At 48.0% G+C, this 23416-nt stretch overlaps 1 protein-coding gene and 1 pseudogene across 2 annotated transcripts in view; one reads left to right on the forward strand and one right to left on the reverse strand.

The window, feature by feature from the left end:
* The window catches only part of LOC115123456 (low-density lipoprotein receptor-related protein 8-like), a 421425-nt gene that overhangs the window by 236928 nt on the left and 161081 nt on the right, over nucleotides 1–23416 (reverse strand). The window lies entirely within an intron of this gene.
* On the forward strand, nucleotides 19617–20524 carry LOC135564372 (uncharacterized; annotated as a pseudogene).

The raw sequence follows: 23416 nt of genomic DNA on the forward strand, positions 1-23416 counted from the left end.
ACGGAAAGAAGACAAACGTTTGACAAGGGCTTTTGTTGCCGCCGCCTATGAATCATCATTCTCTGAGCTCTCTGAAAGCCCTGCCAAATGAGGCGGTCGGCCTGACAATATTCTGATGTTGTCAAAACGTAACACTTTATTTTGGTGTTTGACAGCTGGAAGCTGTAGTTTTAAACATATTTTAAACATTGGTTGGTAAACCGGCTGTCTCCATGTGAATTCTATGCCTGCAGGCAGCATGTGGTTAAATACATTTTTTAAATTATATTCAACAGTTTTTTGTCTTTCTCCCTACAACACATTTTCTCTGTCTCTTATCTGTATGTCCTTAATAATTACTCCTAGATAAAGGGCCCTTCTGTAACCATGTGGACAGTTGTTCACAGGCTTACATTATGTCACCCCTGTAGGCCTGTAACGTCACCCCTGTAGGCCTGTTACGTCACCCCTGTAGGCCTGTTACGTCACCCCTATAGGCCTGTTACGTCACCCCTGTAGGCCTGTTACGTCACCCCTGTAGACCTGTTACGTCACCCCTGTAGGCCTGTAACGTCACCCCTGTAGGCCTGTAACGTCACCCCTGTAGGCCTGTTACGTCACCCCTGTAGGCCTGTTACGTCACCCCTGTAGACCTGTTACGTCACCCCTGTAGGCCTGTTACGTCACCCCTGTAGGCCTGTTACGTCACCCCTGTCGGCCTGTAGCGTCACCCCTGTAGGCCTGTTACGTCACCCCTGTCGGCCTGTAACGTCACCCCTGTAGGCCTGTTACGTCACCCCTGTAGGCCTTTTACGTCACCCCTGTAGACCTGTAACGTCACCCCTGTAGGCCTGTTACGTCACCCCTGTAGGCCTGTTACGTCACCCCTGTAGGCCTGTTACGTAACTCCTGTAGACCTGTAACGTCACCCCTGTAGGCCTGTTACGTCACCCCTGTAGGCCTGTTACGTCACCCCTGTAGGCCTGTTACGTAACTCCTGTAGGCCTGTAACGTCACCCCTGTACGCCTGTTACGTCACTCCTGTAGACCTGTTACGTCACCCCTGTAGGCCTGTTACGTCACCCCTGTAGGCCTGTTACGTCACCCCTGTAGATCTGTTACGTCACCCCTGTAGACCTGTTACGTCACCCCTGTAAGCCTGTAACGTCACCCCTGTACGCCTGTTACGTCACTCCTGTAGACCTGTTACGTCACCCCTGTAGGTCTGTTACGTCACCCCTGTAGACCTGTTACGTCACCCCTGTAGGCCTGTTACGTCACCCCTGTCGGCCTGTTACGTCACCCCTGTAGGCCTGTTACGTCACCCCTGTAGGCCTGTAACGTCACCCCTGTAGACCTGTTACGTCACCCCTGTAGGCCTGTTACGTCACCCCTGTAGGCCTGTAACGTCACCCCTGTAGGCCTGTAACGTCACCCCTGTAGGTCTGTTACGTCACCCCTGTAGGCCTGTTACGTCACCCCTGTAGGCCTGTTACGTCACCCCTGCAGGCCTGTAACGTCACCCCTGTAGGCCTGTTACTTCACCCCTGTAGGCCTGTTACGTCACCCCTGTAGGCCTGTTACGTCACCCCTGTAGGCCTGTTACGTCACCCATGTAGGCCTGTAACGTCACCCCTGTTGGCCTGTAACGTCACCCCTGTAGGCCTGTTACGTCACCCCTGTAGGTCTGTTACGTCACCCCTGTAGACCTGTTACGTCACCCCTGTAGGCCTGTTACGTCACCCCTGTACGCCTGTTACGTCACCCCTGTAGGCCTGTTACGTCACCCCTGTAGGCCTGTTACGTCACCCCTGTCGGCCTGATACGTCACTCCTGTCGGCCTGTTACGTCACCCCTGTCGGCCTGTAACGTCACCCCTGTAGGCCTGTTACGTCACTCCTGTCGGCCTGTTACGTCACCCCTGTCGGCCTGTAACGTCACCCCTGTAGGCCTGTAACGTCACCCCTGTAGGCCTGTTACGTCACCCCTGTCGGCCTGTAACGTCACCCCTGTCGGCCTGTTACGTCACCCCTGTAGGTCTGTTACGTCACCCCTGTAGACCTGTAACGTCACCCCTGTAGGCCTGTTACGTCACCCCTGTAGGCCTGTTACGTCACCCCTGTAGGTCTGTTACGTCACCCCTGTAGGCCTGTTACGTCACCCCTGTAGACCTGTTACGTCACCCCTGTAGACCTGTAACGTCACCCCTGTCGGCCTGTTACGTCACCCCTGTAGGCCTGTTACGTCACCCCTGTAGGCCTGTTACGTCACCCCTGTAGGTCTGTTACGTCACCCCTGTAGACCTGTAACGTCACCCCTGTAGGCCTGTTACGTCACCCCTGTAGGTCTGTTACGTCGCCCCTGTCGGCCTGTTACGTCACCCCTGTAGGCCTGTTACGTCACCCCTGTAGACCTGTAACGTCACCCCTGTAGGCCTGTTACGTCACCCCTGTCGGCCTGTAACGTCACCCCTGTCGGCCTGTTACGTCACCCCTGTAGGCCTGTTACGTCACCCCTGTAGGCCTGTTACGTCACCCCTGTAGGCCTGTAACGTCACTCCTGTAGGCCTGTAACGTCACCCCTGTAGGCCTGTTACGTCACCCCTGTAGGCCTGTTACGTCACCCCTGTCGGCCTGTAACGTCTAAGGGGTTACGGAGCGAACAGAGACGTGTTCCTGTCTGAGGGACTGAGTGACCTGTAGTTACCTCTCTTCCTCCCAGGCAACATTCTGCTGGTTTGCGCCACAAATGGTTCCTTATTCCCTATATAGTGCACCATGTTTGACCAGAGCCCTATGGGCCTTAGTAATTAGAAGTGCACTATATAGGGTGTCATTTGGGACACAAATCTTTCCCTTTTAATCAGCGTGGGTATCTGAGGCAAGCTTATTGAATAACAGCTCACCAACTTCCTCCGCTTGCATGTTTCCCAGTCACCTAGGCGTATCCACGACTACCCCTGTCATTAGAATACAAATACCCCACGCCCCCGCCCCCAAGAATATTTTTTGCCTCTTCAAACACCTCCCTCACTAACAAACTCCTCTTTCTTTCTTTCTTTCTTTTTTCTCTTTCTTTCTTTCTTTCTTTCTTTTTCTCTTTCTTTCTTTCTGTCTCTCACCCTGTTGTCCCAGTGTCACACACCAACCCTCCCGTCTCCCTAGCTTCTTTTTCCTATGAGAGAAACAGGGAGTCAAACATCAAATCAAATCCAATTGTATATGTCACATGCGCCAAATAGAACAGGTGTAGGTAGATCTTACCGTGAAATCCTTACTTACAAGACCTTAACCAACAATGCCCTTTTAAGAAAATAGAGTTAAGAAAATATTTACAAAATACTAAAGTAAACATTTTTTTTTTTTAAGTAAGACAATAAAATAACAATAATGAGGCTATATACAGGGGGTACCGGTACCGAGTCAATGTGCAGGGGTAGAGGTTAGTCGAGGTAGTTTGGGGGTGGGGGGGGGGTCAATACAAATATTCCGGGTTGTTGGATTTCATCTTAGTCCTGTATTGACATGTTGCCTGTTTCATGGTTTGTCTGAGGGCATAGCGGGAGTTCTTATAAGCGTCTGGATTAGTGTCCCGCTTCTTGAAAGCGGCAACTCTAGCCTTTAGCTCGGTGTTGATGTTGCTTGTAATCCATGGCTTCTGGTTGGGATATGTATGTATGGTCACTATGCGGAAGATGTCATCGATACACTTATTGATGAAGCCGGTGACTAAGGTGATATACTCCTCAATCTCTGAACATATTCCAATCTGTGAATCGGGAGGATAGAATTATGGTAATTTTTCAAATGGAGAGCGAGGGAGAGCTTTGTACACGTCTCTGTGTGTGGAGTTAAAAGTGGTCCAGGTGGTATTTTCCTCTGGTTGCACGTGTTGGTAGAAATGAGGCCAAACGGATTTAAGTTTGCCTGCATTAATGTCCCCGGCCACTAGGAGCGCCGCTTCTGGATGAGCTTTTTATTGTTTGCTTATAGCCTTATACAGCTTGTTGAGTGCCAGCATTGGTTTGTGGTGGTAAATAGACGGCTATGAAAAATATAGATGAAAACTCTCTTGGTAGATAGTGTGGTCTACAGCTTATCATGAGGTACTCTACCTCAGGCGAGCAATACCTCGAGAATCGCGCACCAGCTGTTATTGACAAATAGACACACATCCCTACTTCTCGTCTTACCAGACGTAGCTGTTCTGTCCTGCCGTTGTACGGAAAACCCAGCCAACTGTATATTATTTGTGTCGTCGTTCAGCCACGACTCGTTGAAACATAAGATATTACAGTTTTTAATGTCCAATTGGTAGGATTGTCTCGAACGGAGCTCATCCAGTTTTCTCTCCAGTGATTGCACATTGGCCAATAGAACAGATGGTATAAGCAGGTTACCCACACACCAATGAACTCTCACAAATCACCCTGATCTCCACCCCCTGTATCTCCTTCTTTTCTTCATGTGAATGGCGGGGATTTGGGCCTTGTCTGGGAGAAACATTATATCATTTGCATCAGACTCATGATTTTTATTTTATTTTTTATCTTCGTCCAGTTGGAGGTGAGTAATATCTGTTCTGATATCCAGAAGCTCTTTTTGGTCATAAGAGACGGCAGCATCAACATTATGTACAATACAAACAATGCGAAAAAACACAAAAAATAGCACAATTGGTTAGGAGCCCATAAAACGGCAGCTATCCCCTCCGGCGCCATTCAAACACTTTAATAAGTGCCATTCAAACAATAATCAGACTGGGATACCTCGGCCCCATGGCCATTTCCTGGTGACAGGGAGTCTAACATCAGACTGGGATACCTCGGCCCCATGGCCATTTCCTGGTGACAGGGAGTCTAACATCAGACTGGGATACCTCGGCCCCATGGCCATTTCCTGGTGACAGGGAGTCTAACATCAGACTGGGATACCTCGGCCCCATGGCCATTTCCTGGTGACAGGGAGTCTAACATCAGACTGGGATACCTCGGCCCCATGGCCATTTCCTGGTGACAGGGAGTCTAACATCAGACTGGGATACCTCGGCCCCATGGCCATTTCCTGGTGACAGGGAGTCTAACATCAGACTGGGATACCTCGGCCCCATGGCCATTTCCTGGTGACAGGGAGTCTAACATCAGACTGGGATACATCAGACTGGCCCCCCCATGGCCATTTCCTGGTGACAGGGAGTCTAACATCAGACTGGGATACCTCGGCCCCATGGCCATTTCCTGGTGACAGGGAGTCTAACATCAGACTGGGATACCTCGACCCCATGGCCATTTCCTGGTGACAGGGAGTCTAACATCAGACTGGGATACCTCGGCCCCATGGCCATTTCCTGGTGACAGGGAGTCTAACATCAGACTGGGATACCTCGACCCCATGGCCATTTCCTGGTGACAGGGAGTCTAACATCAGACTGGGATACCTTTCCTGGCCCCATGGCCATTTCCCATGGCCATGGTGACAGGGAGTCTAACATCAGACTGGGATACCTCGGCCCCATGGCCATTTCCTGGTGACAGGGAGTCTAACATCAGACTGGGATACCTCGGCCCCATGGCCATTTCCTGGTGACAGGGAGTCTAACATCAGACTGGGATACCGCGGCCCCATGGCCATTTCCTGGTGACAGGGAGTCTAACATCAGACTGGGATACCGCGGCCACACAGATATTTCCTAGGTAGAGAAGGATACATACAGAATCATGTATGGGGTCGCCACAAGGGGGAATGTTTTCCCCAGTAGTTATTTAATGGGTATCAGCATGTGCTCTCTGTGACTGTGACATGACAGGATGGGGGTATTGGACTGGCCCCAGAGGAGAGAGAGAGGTCCAGAAGGAGGGAGGTGAGGAGGAGGAGGTAGCAGGAAGGGAGGATGGGACTCCCAGTGTCCCAGCTTTCGGAGACAGGAACAAAGGCCACCTCTTCATACACGTCCAGAGATGCAAATCCCTCATCAAAGTTTCACACTGTGTTACCAGTGAACAAAATCAAAATACTGACAGCTTTTCATGTCCCTTCCTTTGGTTAGCTCTCTCTTTATCTCCCTTTTCTCACACTCCATCTCTCTGTCTCTCTCTCTACTTGTCTCACTAAACACAGAGTAGTGCACTGTTACACAGTATAGTACTGCCACACACACATATGTCTCGCAATTCTTTACCTCCGTTTTTATCCAGGATTCAGGAGTCCCCGTGGGGGGCTTGGTCTGAGCCCTGCCAAATTCAGCTCTGTAACCATCAAACACATCCTGATCAATGCCCCTGGCCCCAGCAGGTTAGCTGCGTTAATATTTCAGCCCCCTCACCCCCCCTTCTTACCCAGCCAGCCAGCTAACGGGATCTTAGACACCTGAACTCCATGTCTGCTACAGATAACGCCCCAGCTTTTAACGCATACAGTGCCTTCGGAAAGCATTCAGACCCCTTGACTTTTCCACATTTTGTTAGGTTACATCCTTATTCTAAAATTGATGAAATATTTTTTCCCCCTCATCAATCTACACACAATACACCATAACGACAAAGCAAAAACATAGAGAAACTCAAGTCCCTTTGTTCACCCGACCTAGAATACCTCACAATCAAATGCCGACCCTATTACCTCCGAAGATAATTATCTTATCTGGCCACGCCTCATAGCCTGGTTTCTCTCTAGGTTTCTTCCTAGGTTCTGGCTTTTCTAGGGAGTTTTTCCTAGCCACCGTGCTTCTACACCTGCATTGCTTGCTGTTTGGGGTTTTAGGCTGGGTTTCTGTACAGCACTTTGAGATATCAGCTGATGTAAGAAGGGCTTTATAAATACATTTGATTTAATTTGATCTTTGGTTATAGTCACATCCGTGTACATTCCCCCTCAAGCCGATACCACGACATCCCTCAAAGAACTACACTGGACTTTAAGCAAACTGGAAACCACATATTCTGAGGCTGCATTTATTGTAGCTGGGTATTTTAACAAAGCAAATCTGAGGAAAATGCTATCGAAGTTCTACCAACACATTGACTGTAGTACTCACGCTGGGAAAACATTGGACCACTGCTACTCAACTTTTTGAAATGCCTTCAAGGCCCTCCCCCGCCCTCCCTTCGGCAAATCTGATCACGACTCCATTTTCCTCCTCCCTTCCTATAGGCAGAAACTCAAACAGGAAGTACCCATGCTAAGGTCTATTCAATGCTGGTCTGACCAATCAGAATCCATGCTTCAAGATTGTTTTGATCCCACGCTCTGGGATATGTCCCGGGTAGCCTCTGAGAATAACATTGACGAATACAGTGACTGAGATCATCAGGAAGTGTATAGGAGATGTTGTACCCACAGTGACTATTAAAACCTACCCAAACCCCCAAAAAACTGAAAGCGCAAACTGCATTCAACCATGGCAAAGTGACTAGGAATATGGCCGAATACAAACAGTGTAGTTATTCCCTTCGTAAGGCAATCAAACAGGCAAAATGTCAGTACAGAGACAAAGTGGAGTCGCAATTCAACGGCTCAGACACAAGACGTATCTGGCAGTGTCTACAGACAATCACGGACTACAAAGGGAAAACCAGCCATGTCACAGACACCAACGTCTTGCTTCCGGACAAGCTAAACACCTTCTTCGCACGCTTTGAGGATAACACAGTGCCACCGACGCGGCCCGCTACCAAGGACTATGTGCTCTCCTTCTCCGTGACTGACGTGAGTAAGACATTCTAAGACACAATTTGGGAAACGCAAATAAAACTTTCTAGCATTTTCTAGCTCATTCATTTAGCCTGCTGGTGTTTTGTGCTATTCCATGAGTGTCCCAATCCCAGTCTCTGTCATGCTTTAGTTCAGTAGTCTCAAAGTAGAGCCCAAACTACTACACCCAGGGCTTTATAGTGCGAACATATGAGACAAAATAGTTTTATTTTGGGAGCACGCTATGAAAAAAATCTCCCAGATAATAGTTGTTGTAAAAAAAAGTATTATACCCTGCTTCCACCGAACATTCCACTGATTTCAAAACTCAGTCCTCCAGAAAATTACCAAAACTTTTGCAATTCTTCGTGACATCTTTTAAAAAAGGCTGTGTTAGAAAGGATTACCTACACATACTGAGCAGCTCATTTTATAGACAGAAGACCAATCCAAACTCATCTCTCGGCATGTCCATCCCAGCCATTATCTCAGTCAATCATTGCTAGCTGGAAGGTTCATGTCTTTTTCAGTGGCTAAACCAACTAGGCTTGTAATTTAACAATTTTATTCGTATTTACAGATGGCATACACTTTTGTTATTAAGGCACATGAAAGTGCACATGTTCCAGAAGGCATTTCTGCCAAAAAACGCTAGTTTCCTGAAACTAGTCACATATTACTCACCGCATTTGACCATTTAAAACTACTCAAGCGTCGACATCATTAACCATTTGTTTACACTTTGTTCAGTCATGTTACCTAAAGGAACCCCTATGTGAGAATGCTGCTCATTGACAACAGCTCAGCGTTTAACACCATAGTGACCTCCAAGTTAATCACTAAACTAAGGACCCTGGGATTAATTCTACAACTGAATCCTGGATTTCAAGTATCATTACTAAGGCCATATCATTGTCCAAACACACCAGTACAGCCATGAAGAGGGCACGACAACGCCTCTTCCACCTCAGAAGGCTGAAAAGATTTGACATGGGCCCTCGGATCCTCAAAAAGTTTTACAGCTGCACCATTGAGAGCATCTTGACTGGCTGCATCACTGCTTTGTATGGCAACTGCTTGGTATCCGACCGCAAGGCGCTACAGAGGGTAGTGTGTACGGCCCAGTAAATCACTGGGCCCAAGCTCCCTGCCTTCCAGCACCTCTATACCAGGCGATGTCAGAGGAAGGCCCTAAAAATTGTCAAAGACTCCAGACACCCAAGTCATAGATTGCTCTCTCTGCTACCACACGGCAAGCGGTACCGGAGCACCAAGTCTGTCAGGACTCCTACCGAAGGTGGCTCCCCTTCCCGTTCGGGTGGCGCTCGGCGGTCGTCGTCACCGGCCTACTAGCTCCTCTTCCCGTTCAGGTGGGGCTCGACGGTCGTCGTCACCGGTCTACTAGCTCCCCTTCCCGTTCGGGTGGCGCTCGGCGGTCGTCGTCACCGGTCTACTAGCTCCCCTTCCCGTTCGGGTGGCGCTCGGCCGTCGTCGTCACCGGCCTACTAGCTCCCCTTCCCGTTCGGGTGGCGCTCGGCGGTCGTCGTCACCGGCCTACTAGCTCCCCTTCCCGTTCGGGTGGCGCTCGGCGGTCGTCGTCACCGGCCTACTAGCTCCCCTTCCCGTTCGGGTGGCGCTCGGCGGTCGTCGTCACCGGCCTCCTAGCTGCCACTGATCTTTTCATCCCCCTCCTTGTCTGTTTATTAGTTACACCTGTTGTTAATTAGGTTATTAGTTGGGCTTTATTAGCCAGCCGGCCCGCCGGCTGGGTGTGCGGGATTGTTCTATGTGTACTTGTTGTGCGCGCATGTGTGTCGCGGCTGTTTCGTGTACGTGAGCTGTTTTTGGATACGGTTTAGTTCCCCTGTGGTTTGGGGTATTTGTGTTGAGTGGCGTCTGCTTTTTCACCTGGTCGGTGTATTAAAGACGTGCCTAATCTGAACTCTCTGTCTCCTGCGTCTGACTCCTTCCTCCACTACACCCCGGACATTACAAAGTCTGGGACCAAACGGCTGTTGAACAGCTTCTACCCCTAAACCATTAGACTGCTGAACAGTTAATCAAATGGCCACCAGACTATTTACATTCATCCCCTTTTTAGCACTGACTCTCTATGGCTCTATGCACACTCCCCGGACTCTACCCACGCACTCACACACACTACACTGACACTCCAACACACACACACACACTACACTGACACTCCCAACACACACACACACACACACACACCCACACACACACACACACACACACACTGCTGCTACTCTGTTTATTGTCTATCCTGATTGCCTAGTCACTTTTACCACTTCTATATATTACCTTTATTACCTCGAACCCCTGCTCATTGACTCGGTACCGGTACTCCTTGTATATAGCCTCATTATTGTTATTTTATTCTGTTACTATTTCCAAAAAATGTGTTTGCTCATTTTTCTTACTTTTAACTCTGCATTGTTGGGAAATGACTAGTAAGTAAGCATTTCACAGTAGTCTACAGCTGTTGTATTCGGCCCATGTGACAAATGCATTTGATTAGATTTGATTATCATAGCAATGAATGAATGACAGATCTCTTGCATGTCTTCACCACAAACCTGAGGGAGTGTACAATTTTCAATGTAATGCATCTCATTAGGAAAATAATACTTTTACACAATGTAGAAACCTTATATTCCACAATTAATTTGTAATTTCAATGACAGGTATTCGTATGAACATTTGAGCTTTTATAATAAACTAATGACTTTACAGTCTTATTTCCTGTGGTGCTCCACACCAGCGCTACCAATTAAATTGTTTAATTTAGATCCTTGACTACCTGTTGGACCCCCAGACCTCCCCACTGTCTAACTGGTCAGAGGTTCCTATTACCATAATTCCCTCTCTGAATGAATCAGCAGGCCTCCACTGATCGCTGTTCTCAAGTCAGCCCTTAGAGGTGATTAGACTAGGCTTTAAACCCTGTGGAGTCATAACTGGGAGAAAGGTAGGGATTAGGATCAGGCCATTGTATTTTCAGAGGGAACAGAGTTCATTCTACCAGTGTGGTCAAGTAATGTTAATGTAATGAAAGCTCCACACAGACTAATGCTATAGTACTCGGCATTCCTGAAATAGAATGAGGTAGTTATACAAGCTGTGGTAGTCTATATCCCTAATGTAATAAGTTATTATTCCAAAATTAGCATAATTATTTTTCAACAGTAACACTATACATAGGTAAGTCTCATTGTTCCATCTATAGGCTATATATAGGCTACCCTGTCCTATAGCTAATGTTATGATACAACGACCCTTCTCCATGGATAACATTCTTGCTAATACCAGCACCACACATTCATCTCCTTGATATATACTGTAGCATTAGGGTAGATTCTTCATTCATGTTATAATATGGCTGTCATTCTACTCCCTATTTCCTCCCACATAGAGTCTCATCAGATAATAGATAGGCCATACGGAAGCAACCCATTCACCATATGATGCTAATTATTTCCTTCCACTTCCCTCAATGGACTGATTCCTAAATAGAAGGAGGACTGACTCCCTATAGACTAGAAAGGACCGACTCCCTATATGGAGACTAGAGAGGACTGACTCTCTATATGGAAACTAAAGAGAGGACTGACTCTCTATATGGAAACTAAAGAGAGGACTGGCTCCCTATATGGAGACTAGAGAGGACTGACTTTATATGGAGACAAGAGGGAGGACTGACTCTCTATATGGAGACTAGAGAGGACTGACTCCCTATATGAAGACTATAGAGGACTGACTCCCTATATGAAGACTAGAGGACTGACTCCCTATATGCAGACTAGAGAGGACTGACTCTCTATATGGAGAGTAGAGAGGACTGACTCCCTATATGGAAACTAAAGAGAGGACTGACTCCCTATATTAAGACCAGAGAGGACTGACTCTCTATATGGAGACTAGAGAGAGGACTGACTCCCTATATGGAGACTAAAGAGAGGACTGACTCTCTATATGGAAACTAAAGAGAGGACTGACTCCCTATATGGAGACTAGAAAGGACTGACTCTATATGGAGACAAGAGGGAGGACTGATTCTCTATATGGAGACTAGAGAGGACTGACTCCCTATATGAAGACTATAGAGGACTGACTCCCTATATGAAGACTAGAGAGGACTGACTCCCTATATGCAGACTCCTGTCCTCTCCTCTCTCCTCTCCTTTGCACTCCTGTCCTCTCCTCTCCTTTGCACTCCTGTCCTCTCCTATCTCCTCTACTTTGCACTCCTGTCCTCTCCTCTCTCCTCTCCTTTGCACTCCTGTCCTCTACTCTCTCCTCTCCTTTGCACTCCTGTCCTCTCCTATCTACTCTCCTTTGCACTCCTGTCCTCTCCTCTCTCCTCTCCTTTGCACTCCTGTCCTCTCCTCTCTCCTCTCCTTTGCACTCCTGTCCTCTCCTATCTCCTCACCTTTGCACTCCTGTCCTCTCCTATCTCATCTCCTTTGCACTCCTGTCCTCTCCTCTCTCCTCTCCTTTGCACTCCTGTCCTCTCCTATCTCCTCTCCTTTGCACTCCTGTCCTCTCCTATCTCCTCTCCTCTCTCCTCTCCTTTGCACTCCTGTCCTCTCCTCTCCTTTGCACTCCTGTCCTCTCCTACCTCCTCTCCTTTGCACTCCTGTCCTCTCCTATCTCCTCTCCTTTGCACTCCTGTCCTCTCCTCTCTCCTCTCCTTTGCACTCCTGTCCTCTCCTCTCTCCTCTCCTTTGCAATCCTGTCCTCTCCTATCTCCTCTCCTTTGCACTCCTGTCCTCTCCTATCTTCTCTCCTTTGCACTCCTGTCCTCTCCTATCTCCTCTCCTTTGCACTCCTGTCCTCTCCTATCTTCTCTCCTTTGCACTCCTGTCCTCTCCTCTCTCCTCTCCTTTGCACTCCTGTCCTCTCCTCTCTCTCTCCTTTGCACTCCTGTCCTCTCCTATCTCCTCTCCTTTGCACTCCTGTCCTCTCCTATCTTCTCTCCTTTGCACTCCTGTCCTCTCCTCTCTCCTCTCCTTTGCACTCCTGTCCTCTCCTCTCTCCTCTCCTTTGCACTCCTGTCCTCTCCTATCTCCTCTCCTTTGCACTCCTGTCCTCTCCTATCTCCTCTCCTTTGCACTCCTGTCCTCTCCTATCTCCTCTCCTTTGCACTCCTGTCCTCTCCTATCTTCTCTCCTTTGCATTCCTGTCCTCTCCTTTGCACTCCTGTCCTCTCCTCTCTCCTCTCCTTTGCACTCCTGTCCTCTCCTCTCTCCTCTCCTTTGCACTCCTGTCCTCTCCTATCTCCTCTCTTTTACACTCCTGTCCTCTCCTATCTTCTATCCTTTGCACTCCTGTCCTCTCCTATCTCCTCTCCTTTGCACTCCTGTCCTCTCCTATCTTCTCTCCTTTGCACTCCTGTCCTCTCCTATCTCCTCTCCTTTGCACTCCTGTCCTCTCCTATCTTCTCTCCTTTGCACTCCTGTCCTCTCCTATCTCCTCTCCTTTGCACTCCTGTCCTCTCCTATCTTCTCTCCTTTGCACTCCTGTCCTCTCCTCTCTCCTCTCCTTTGCACTCCTGTCCTCTCCTCTCTCCTCTCCTTTGCACTCCTGTCCTCTCCTCTCTCCTCTCCTTTGCACTCCTGTCCTCTCCTATCTTCTCTCGTTTGCACTCCTGTCCTCTCCTATCTTCTCTCGTTTGCACTCCTGTCCTCTCCTATCTCCTCTCCTTTGCACTCCTGTCCTCTCCTATCTTCTCTCCTTTGCACTCCTGTCCTCTCCTCTCTCCTCTCCTTTGCACTCCTGTCCTCTCCTATCTCCTCTCCTTTGCACTCCTGTCCTCTCCTATCTCCTCTCCTTTGCACTCCTGTCCTCTCCTATCTCCTCTCCTTTGCACTCCTGTCCTCTCCTCTCTCCTCTCCTTTGCACTCCTGTCCTCTCCTCTCTCCTCTCCTTTGCACTCCTGTCCTCTCCTCTCTCCTCTCCTTTGCACTCCTGTCCTCTCCTATCTCCTCACCTTTGCACTCCTGTCCTCTCCTCTCCTTTGCACTCCTGTCCTCCTCTATCTCCTCTCCTTTGCACTCCTGTCCTCTCCTCTCTCCTCTCCTTTGCACTCCTGTCCTCTCCTCTCTCCTCTCCTTTGCACTCCTGTCCTCTCCTATCTCCTCTCCTTTGCACTCCTATCCTCTCCTTTGCACTCCTGTCCTCTCCTATCTCCTCTCCTTTGCACTCCTGTCCTCTCCTCTCTCCTCTCCTTTGCACTCCTGTCCTCTCCTCTCTCCTCTCCTTTGCACTCCTGTCCTCTCCTCTCTCCTCTCCTTTGCACTCCTGTCCTCTCCTATCTCCTCTCCTTTGCACTCCTGTCCTCTCCTCTCCTTTGCACTCCTGTCCTCTCCTATCTCCTCTCCTTTGCACTCCTGTCCTCTCCTCTCTCCTCTCCTTTGCACTCCTGTCCTCTCCTATCTCCTCTCCTTTGCACTCCTGTCCTCTCCTAGCTCCTCTCCTTTGCACTCCTGTCCTCTCCTCTCTCCTCTCCTTTGCACTCCTATCTCCTCTCCTTTGCACTCCTGTCCTCTCCTATCTTCTCTCCTCTGGACTCCTGTCCAATCCTCTCTCCTCTCCTTTGCACACTTCTCTTTTAACATGTAATCTATTCTGCACACTTCTCCTCAGGCATCCTCCTTTCTTCTCTTCATTGCCTCTAAGGGAAGCAATATTTTAACTATTAAATCTCAAATGCATGAACGGACGAGTAAGCGTGATAATAATATATATTCACTTTGAAAAAGGACCCATGCTGGGAAGCTCTCCTTTGTCTTTTTTCTAACCAATCCCTGAATCCTGAGTTATAAGATTGTCAGGCCCTAAACCTTTGTTTACATCTCACCCAGATCTCTGTTCTCTCGTGCTCTCTCTCTCTCTCTGAGTCAGTCCTCTCTAGTCTCCATATAGAGTCAGTCCTCTCTAGTCTCTCTCTGAGTCAGTCCTCTCTAGTCTCTCTCTGAGTCAGTCCTCTCTAGTCTCCATATAGAGTCAGTCCTCTCTAGTCTCTCTCTGAGTCAGTCCTCTCTAGTCTCTCTCTGAGTCAGTCCTCTCTAGTCTCCATATAGAGTCAGTCCTCTCTAGTCTCTCTCTGAGTCAGTCCTCTCTAGTCTCTCTCTGAGTCAGTCCTCTCTAGTCTCTCTCTGACAGTCTTCTCTAGTCTCTCTCTGAGTCAGTCCTCTCTAGTCTCTCTCTGAGTCAGTCCTCTCTAGTCTCTCTCTGAGTCAGTCCTCTCTAGTCTCTCTCTGAGTCAGTCCTCTCTAGTCTCTCTCTGAGTCAGTCCTCTCTAGTCTCTCTCTGAGTCAATCCTCTCTAGTCTCCATATAGGAGGTCAGTCCTCTCTAGTCTCTCTCTGAGTCAGTCCTCTCTAGTCTCTCTCTGAGTCAGTCCTCTCTAGTCTCTCTCTGAGTCAGTCCTCTCTAGTCTCTCTCTGAGTCAGTCCTCTCTAGTCTCTCTCTGAGTCAGTCCTCTCTAGTCTCTCTCTGAGTCAATCCTCTCTAGTCTCCATATAGGAGGTCAGTCCTCTCTAGTCTCTCTCTGAGTCAGTCCTCTCTAGTCTCTCTCTGAGTCAGTCCTCTCTAGTCTCCATACAGACAGTCAGTCCTCTCTAGTCTCTCTCTGAGTCAGTCCTCTCTAGTCTCCATATAGACAGTCAGGCCTTTCTAGTCTCCATACAGACAGTCAGTCCTCTCTAGTCTCCATACAGACAGTCAGGCCTTTCTAGTCTCCATACAGACAGTCAGTCCTCTCTAGTCTCTCTCTGAGTCAGTCCTCTCTAGTCTCTCTCTGAGTCAGTCCTCTCTAGTCTCCATATAGACAGTCAGGCCTTTCTAGTCTCCATACAGACAGTCAGTCCTCTCTAGTCTCCATACAGACAGTCAGGCCTTTCTAGTCTCCATACAGACAGTCAGTCCTCTCTAGTCTCTCTCTGAGTCAGTCCTCTCTAGTCTATCTCTGAGTCAGTCCTCTCTAGTCTCTCTCTGAGTCAGTCCTCTCTAGTCTCTCTCTGAGTCAGTCCTCTCTAGTCTCCATACAGACAGTCAGGCCTTTCTAGTCTCCATACAGACAGTCAGTCCTCTCTAGTCTCCATACAGACAGTCAGGCCTTTCTAGTCTCCATACAGACAGTCAGTCCTCTCTATTCTCCATATAGACAGTCAGTCCTCTCTAGTCTCCATACAGACAGTCAGGCCTTTCTAGTCTCCATACAGACAGTCAGTCCTCTCTAGTCTCCATATAGACAGTCAGTCCTCTCTAGTCTCCATATAGACAGTCAGGCCTTTCTACTCTCCATATAGAGTCAGTCCTCTCTAGTCTCCATACAGACAGTCAGGCCTTTCTAGTCTCCATACAGACAGTCAGTCCTCTCTAGTCTCCATATAGACAGTCAGGCCTTTCTAGTCTCCATACAGACAGTCAGTCCTCTCTAGTCTCCATATAGACAGTCAGGCCTTTCTAGTCTCCATATAGACAGTCAGTCCTCTCTAGTCTCCATATAGACCGTCAGGCCTTTCTAGTCTCCATATAGACAGTCAGGCCTTTCTAGTCTCCATACAGACAGTCAGTCCTCTCTAGTCTCCATATAGACAGTCAGGCCTTTCTAGTCTCCATACAGACAGTCAGTCCTCTCTAGTCTCCATATAGACAGTCAGGCCTTTCTAGTCTCCATACAGACAGTCAGTCCTCTCTAGTCTCCATACAGACAGTCAGTCCTCTCTAGTCTCCATACAGACAGTCAGTCCTGTAGGGAGTCAGTCCTCCCTTTTTTCTCCATATAGGGAGTCAGTCCTCTCTAATGTTCATAAAGGGAGTCAATCCTCTCTAGTCTCCATATAGGGAGTCAGTCCTCTCTAGTCTCTATATAAGGAGTCAGTCTCCCCTTGTCTCCATATAAGGAGTCAGGCCTCTCTAGTCTTCATATAGGGAGTCTGTTCTCCCTCTCGTCTTCATATAAGGAGTCATTCCTCTCTAGTCTCCATATAGGAAGTCCGCCCCCCTAGTCTCCATATAAGGAGTCAGTCTCCCCTCTTGTCTCCATATAAGGAGTCAGGCCTCTCTAGTCTCCATATAGGGAGTCAGTCCTCTCTACTACAGAGCATAGTAACACTATGTCACTACTGGGGGATGAAGGGACATTATTGAGAATTCTATAAAAGGGATAAAGTTGTTTTATTTGGATTTATTCTGCATGGCAAACAATGGAGGAAGAGAAGGCTGCTCGTGACTGAATTAGAGTTTGTGTGTTTGTGAGATATAGACTGACAGAGAGATCGCTAAACAACCATTTTCAGGTCTTGCCATAGATTTAATCTAACTGCACTGTCCAATTTTCAGTAGCTATTACAGTGAAAAAATACCATGCTATTGTTTGAGGAGAGTGCACAACAACAAAACACTTTTATCATAGAAACTGGTTTGATACATTCATCTCTGAAGGTAAAAAATGTACTTCCATTCAGTAAACTTGCTCTGAATTGTCATCCTGAGGGTCCCAGAGATAAAAAGGTAGCATAGTTTTGTTTGATAAAATCAATGTTTATATTCAAATGTTGGAACTGGGAAGACTTGATACAAAATATTGTGTAGTAATGTAATTCTTCAATGAATCAGTCTGAAACTTTGCACACACACCGCTGTTTTTTGAAAACGCATGTTTTGTTTGTGTGTCTGTGTGTGTTGCGAGAGCGAGAGTGTGTGTATATCTATGTGTCTCTCCAGCACTTTCATTGGTGCACATAGCAGTGTCTAAACCTCTCTCAGTGATTCCACACAGCCCCATGGCTTCCACACAACATTACCTTTGGCTTGGCTGGCTCTGCGTCCTGCTAAAAGAGGGGATTTAATATGATCTGTCTCCAGTGTGGATTCTCATCTTCACACGTGGTCTAATACACCACTAACCTCCCTGTCACATCGGCTCAAATTGCATCAGCTGAAATTGCTTCAGCAAAAGCCAATTATTTTCAATTGCAGCACGTTGGGATGGTTAGACACTGAGCTGTGGAGGCCCCTGGTAGCTACACTAGCTAACACGTTAGCAATGTGGCAAAATCAACCGCTAAGGAAAAACTGTGAGGAAATCCAATTGCATTTCTAATCATCATCTTTTGCATGTTTATGAAAAGTGTAAATAGGGCCTCCCAGGTGGTGCAGTGGTTAAGGGAGCTGTACTGCAGCGCCAGCTGTGCCACCAGAGACCCCAGGCTCTGTCGACCGCGCCCGGGATGTCCGTGGGGCGACGCACTATTGGCCTAGTGTCGTCCGGGTTAGGGAGGGGTTGGCCGGTAGGGATATCCTTGTCTCATCGCGACTCCTGTGGCGGGCCGGGCGCAGTGCACGCTAACCAAGGTTGCCAGGTGCACGGTGCTTCCTCCGACACATTGGTGCAGCTGGCGGGTTGGATGCGCGCTGTGTTAAGAAGCAGTGCAGCTTGGTTGGGTTGTGTATTGGAGGACACATGACTTTCAACCTTCGTCTCTCCTGAGCCCGTAAGGGAGTTGTAGCGATGAGACAAGATAGTAGCTACTAACAATTGGATACCACGAAATTGGGGAGAAAACGGGGTAAAACATTTTTTTTTAAAGAGAAGTATAAATACACTCTTAGGAAAAAAGGTGCTATGCAGAACATAAAATGGTTATTCGTCTGTCCCCATTGGAGGACCCTTTGAAGAACCCTCTTTGGTTCCAGGTAGAACACTTTCAGGTTACATGTTGAACCCTTTCCACAGTGGGTTCTACCTCGAACCCAAAGGGGTTCTACCTGTAACCAAAGAGGGTTCTCCTATGGGGACAGCCAAAGAACCATTTTGGAACCATATATTTCTAAGAGTGTAGGGTGTATTTCAATTGGGAACACATTGTTATGAATAATAACAGGCGTGTGAGCACCTCACATCCTCTTAGAGAGAGACAGGGTGGTATACAGACATTGTGCACAGTAGAGGCCTTCTGAAATAAACTGACAGTTATCAGGACTTGTTTCAGAAATGCAATGCACACACTCATGCACACGCACACACAGACACACACAGGTGAGGCCACAGTTTGTTTGGGCACATAAATGGCCGGCTGTGAGTGGTTTGCAGTGCTGTCCATGTCTGCTTCCTCTTTTGTGTTCTACACAAGTGAAAGGCTTTTAACTGTCTACATGCAGAACACTTACCAATATGCACCTGTTTGTGCACATTTTCCATAAACATCATGCAATTATCCTTTTATAGGATTCAAGAACATAGTGAACCATGGAAGAGGCCCCACTCTCACAAAATACCATCATCAGTGAATTCAGCAAATGCAGCAGGATTGTTACAAAATGGTCGTGATCAGAATGAGAAACAAACACGTGTTACAGTTACATACACACACTTAGAGCTGCAGCATGAAACAACTCCTTTCCCCTTCCATCTGGAATACACTTCAGCCCCAATAAAATATTCATTCTAGAGGAGTTCGGTGAAGAGGAGATTATCTATCTATCTATCTATCTATCTATCTATCTATCTATCTATCTATCTATCTATCTATCTATCTATCTATCTATCTGTCTGTCTGTCTGTCTGTCTGTCTGTCTGTCTGTCTATACCATCTATCCACCCCTCATCTATCCACCCTCCATCTATCCACCAATCCATCTATCCACCCCTCCATCTATCAACCCCTCCATCTGCCCATCTATCCATCTATCCACCCCTCCAACTACCCATCTATCCACCTCTCCAACTACCCATCTATCCACCCCTCCAACTATCCACCCTCCATCTATCCACCCCTCCAACTACCCATCTATCCACCCCTCCAACTACCCATCTATCCACCCCTCCATCTATCCATCTATCCACCCTCCAACTATCCATCTATCCACCCTCCAACTACCCATCTATCCACCCTCCAACTATCCATCTATCCACCCCTCCATGTATCCATCTATCCACCCCTCCAACTACCCATCTATTCACCCCTCCAACTCTATCCACCCCTCCAACTACCCATCTATCCACCCCTCCAACTATCCATCTATCCACCCCTCCAACTATCCATCTATCCACCCCTCCAACTATCCATCTATCCACCCCTCCAACTATCCATCTATCCACCCCTCCAACTATCCATCTATCCACCCCTCCAACTATCCATCTATCCATCACCCCTCCAACTATCCATCTATCCATCTATCACCCCCAACCATCCATCTATCCACCTCCATCCATCCATCCACCTCCATGTATCCATCTATCCACCCCTCCTTCTGCCCATCTATCATCTATACCACCCTCCATCTATCAACCCCTCCATCTATCCATCTATCCACCCTCCATCTATCCACACCTCCATCTATCCAACCCTTCATCTATCCATTTATCCATCCCTCCATCTATCCACCCCTCCCTCTATCCATTTATCCACCCTCCATTTATCCATCTATCCACCCCTCCATCTATCCACCCCTTCATCTATCCATCTATCCACCCTCCATCTATCCATCTATCCACCCCTCCATCTATCCATCTATCCATCTATCCACCCCTCCATCTATCCACCACTCCATCTATCCATCTATCCACCCTCCATCTATCCATCCCTCCATCTATCCACCCCTCCATCTATCCACCCCTCCATCTATCCATCTATCCACCCCTCCATATATCCATCTATCCACCCTCCATCTATCCACATCCACCCCTCCATCTATCCATCTATCCACCCCTCCATATATCCATCTATCCACCCTCCATCTATCCACCATCCACCCCTCCATCTATCCACCCTCCATATATCCACCCCTCCACCCCTCCATCTATCCACCCTCCATCTATCCATCTATACACCCCTCCATCTATCCACCTATCCATCTATTCATCTATCCACCCTCCATCTATCCACCACTCCATCTATCATCTATCCACCCTCCATCTATCCATCTATCTAACCTCCATCTATCCATCTATCTATCTATCCTCCCCTCCACTGTTTTTCTCTTTTCCCAACCCCGCTGAAGCATGGAACAATCCTTCTTTCAGCCAAGGCCTTTATTCCTGGGAAAAGCTTATGGATCTTAATTGTATTACTGTGTGAGCCTTGCGGCGAGAGCAGAAGAACCTGGGAAAGGCTGACTGAGAAATGGAATTTTGATTTAATGAAAGGGAGCCATAATCCCTGCATGGCACTCGGGAGGTGATTCTCTCTACGAGTGAACACCACGCATTACCACGGTAACGGGATCACAGTGTAGTGGGAGGGGGAGGAGGGAAGAGAGTTGGGCAGAGGAGAGGGAGGAGAGAAGAGAGTTGGGGAGAGGAGAGGGAGGGAGGGAGGAGAGTAGAGAGTTGAGGAGAGGGAGGAGAGAAGAGAGTTGGGGAGAGGAGAGGGAGGGAGGGAGGAGAGTAGAGAGTTGGGGAGAGGAGAGGGAGGAGAGAAGAGAGTTGAGGAGAGGGGAGGGAGGGAGGGAGGAGAGTAGAGAGTTGGGGAGAGGAGAGGGAGGGAGGGAGGAGAGTAGAGAGTTGGGGAGAGGGAGGAGAGAAGAGAGTTGGGGAGAGGAGAGGGAGGGAGGAGAGAAGAGAGTTGGGGAGAGGAGAGGGAGGGAGGGAGGAGAGTAGAGAGTTGGGGAGAGGGAGGAGAGAAGAGAGTTGGGGAGAGGAGAGGGAGGAGAGAAGAGAGTTGGGGAGAGGAGAGGGAGGGAGGGAGGGAGGAGAGGGAGGAGAAAAGAGAGTTGAGGAGAGCGAGGAGAGAAGAGTTGAGGAGAGGAGAGGGAGGAGAGAAGAGAGTTGGGGAGAGGAGAGGGAGGAGAGTAGAGAGTTGGGGAGAGAAGAGGGAGGAGAGAAGAGTGTTGGGGAGAGGAGAGGGAGGAGAGAATAGAGTTGGGGAGAGGAGAGGGAGGAGAGAAGAGAGTTGGGGAGAGGAGAGGGAGGAGAGTAGAGTTGGAGAGTGAAGAGAGGGAGTAGAGTAGTGATTGGGGGAAAACATCGATACAATTATCTTCATAGCTAGTTCTACATTACATTACATTTAAGTCATTTAGCAGACGCTCTTATCCAGAGCGACTTACAAATTGGTGCATTCACCTTATGACATCCAGTGGAACAGTAGTGCATCTAAATCTTTTAAGGGGGGGGTGAGAGGGATTACTTTATCCTATCCTAGGTATTCCTTAAAGAGGTGGGGTTTCAGGTGTCTCCGGAAGGTGGTGATTGACTCCGCTGTCCTGGCGTCGTGAGGGAGTTTGTTCCACCATTGGGGGGCCACAGCATCGAACAGTTTTGACTGGGCTGAGCAGGAACTGTACTTCCTCAGTGGTAGGGAGGCGAGCAGGCCAGAGGTGGATGAACGCAGTGCCCTTGTTTGGGTGTAGGGCCTGATCAGAGCCTGGAGGTACTGAGGTGCCGTTCCCCTCACAGCTCCGTAGGCAAGCACCATGGTCTTGTAGTTCTAGTAAATATAATCACAGTATCAAATTGCAATATACATAGAATCGTGAGAATCGCAATGCTGTACATTTCGTATCGCCACATTAGTACCGTGATAATATCGTATCGTGAGGTTCCTGGCAATTCCCAGCCCTAGAGGAAAGATGGAAGAGGGGAGAGAGGGAGAGAAGAGAGGGAGGGAGGTGAGAGGGAGGAGAGTGGGTAGGAGAGGAGAGGGAGGAGGGGAGAAAGGGAGGAGAGGGAGAGGGGGAGGGGAAGGGGAGAGAGGGAGGGAGGAGAGTTGGGGGAGGAAAGAGGGACTACGGAAGAGAGAAGAGGAGAGAGTGAGAGAAAGGGTGAGAGGATAAAAGGAGGACAGGAAGGGGAAAGAATGGGGAGGGTTGTCAGAGGAAAGATGGAGAGAATAGATAAAAGATGGAGAGAGGATAGAGAGAATAGAGAAAAGATGGAGAGAGGATAGAGAGAATAGAGAAAAGATGGAGAGAAGATAGAGAGAATAGAGAAAAGATGGAGAGAGGATAGAGAGAATAGAGAAAAGATGGAGAGAGGATAGAGAATAGAGAAAAGATGGAGAGAAGATAGAGAGAATAGAGAAAAGATGGAGAGAGGATAGCGAGAATAGAGAAAAGATGGAGAGAAGATATAGAGAAAAGATGGAGAGAGGATAGAGAGAATAGAGAAAAGATGGAGAGAATAGAGAATAGAGAAAAGATGGAGAGAAGATAGAGAGAATAGAGAAAAGATATAGAGAGAATAGAGAGAATAGAGAAAAGATGGAGAGAGGATAGAGAATAGAGAAAAGATGGAGAGAAGATAGAGAGAATAGAGAAAAGAAGGAGAGAATAGAGAGAATAGAGAAAAGATGGAGAGAATAGAGAGAATAGAGAAAAGATGGAGAGAGGATAGAGAGAATAGAGAAAAGATGGAGAGAGGATAGAGAGAATAGAGAAAAGAAGGAGAGAATAGAGAGAATAGAGAAAAGATGGAGAGAATAGAGAGAATAGAGAAAAGATGGAGAGAGGATAGAGAAAAGATGGAGAGAGGATAGAGAGAATAGAGAAAAGATGGAGAGAGGATAGAGAATAGAGAAAAGATGGAGAGAAGATAGAGAGAATAGAGAGAATAGAGAAAAGATGGAGAGAGAATAGAGAGAATAGAGAGAATAGAGAAAAGATGGAGAGAGGATAGAGAGAATAGAGAAAAGATGGAGAGAGGATAGAGAATAGAGAAAAGATGGAGAGAGGGTAGAGAGAATAGAGAAAAGATGGAGAGAATAGAGAGAATAGAGAAAA

This window comes from Oncorhynchus nerka, linkage group LG24 (genome assembly GCF_034236695.1).
Source record: "Oncorhynchus nerka isolate Pitt River linkage group LG24, Oner_Uvic_2.0, whole genome shotgun sequence".
Taxonomy (NCBI): domain Eukaryota; kingdom Metazoa; phylum Chordata; class Actinopteri; order Salmoniformes; family Salmonidae; genus Oncorhynchus; species Oncorhynchus nerka.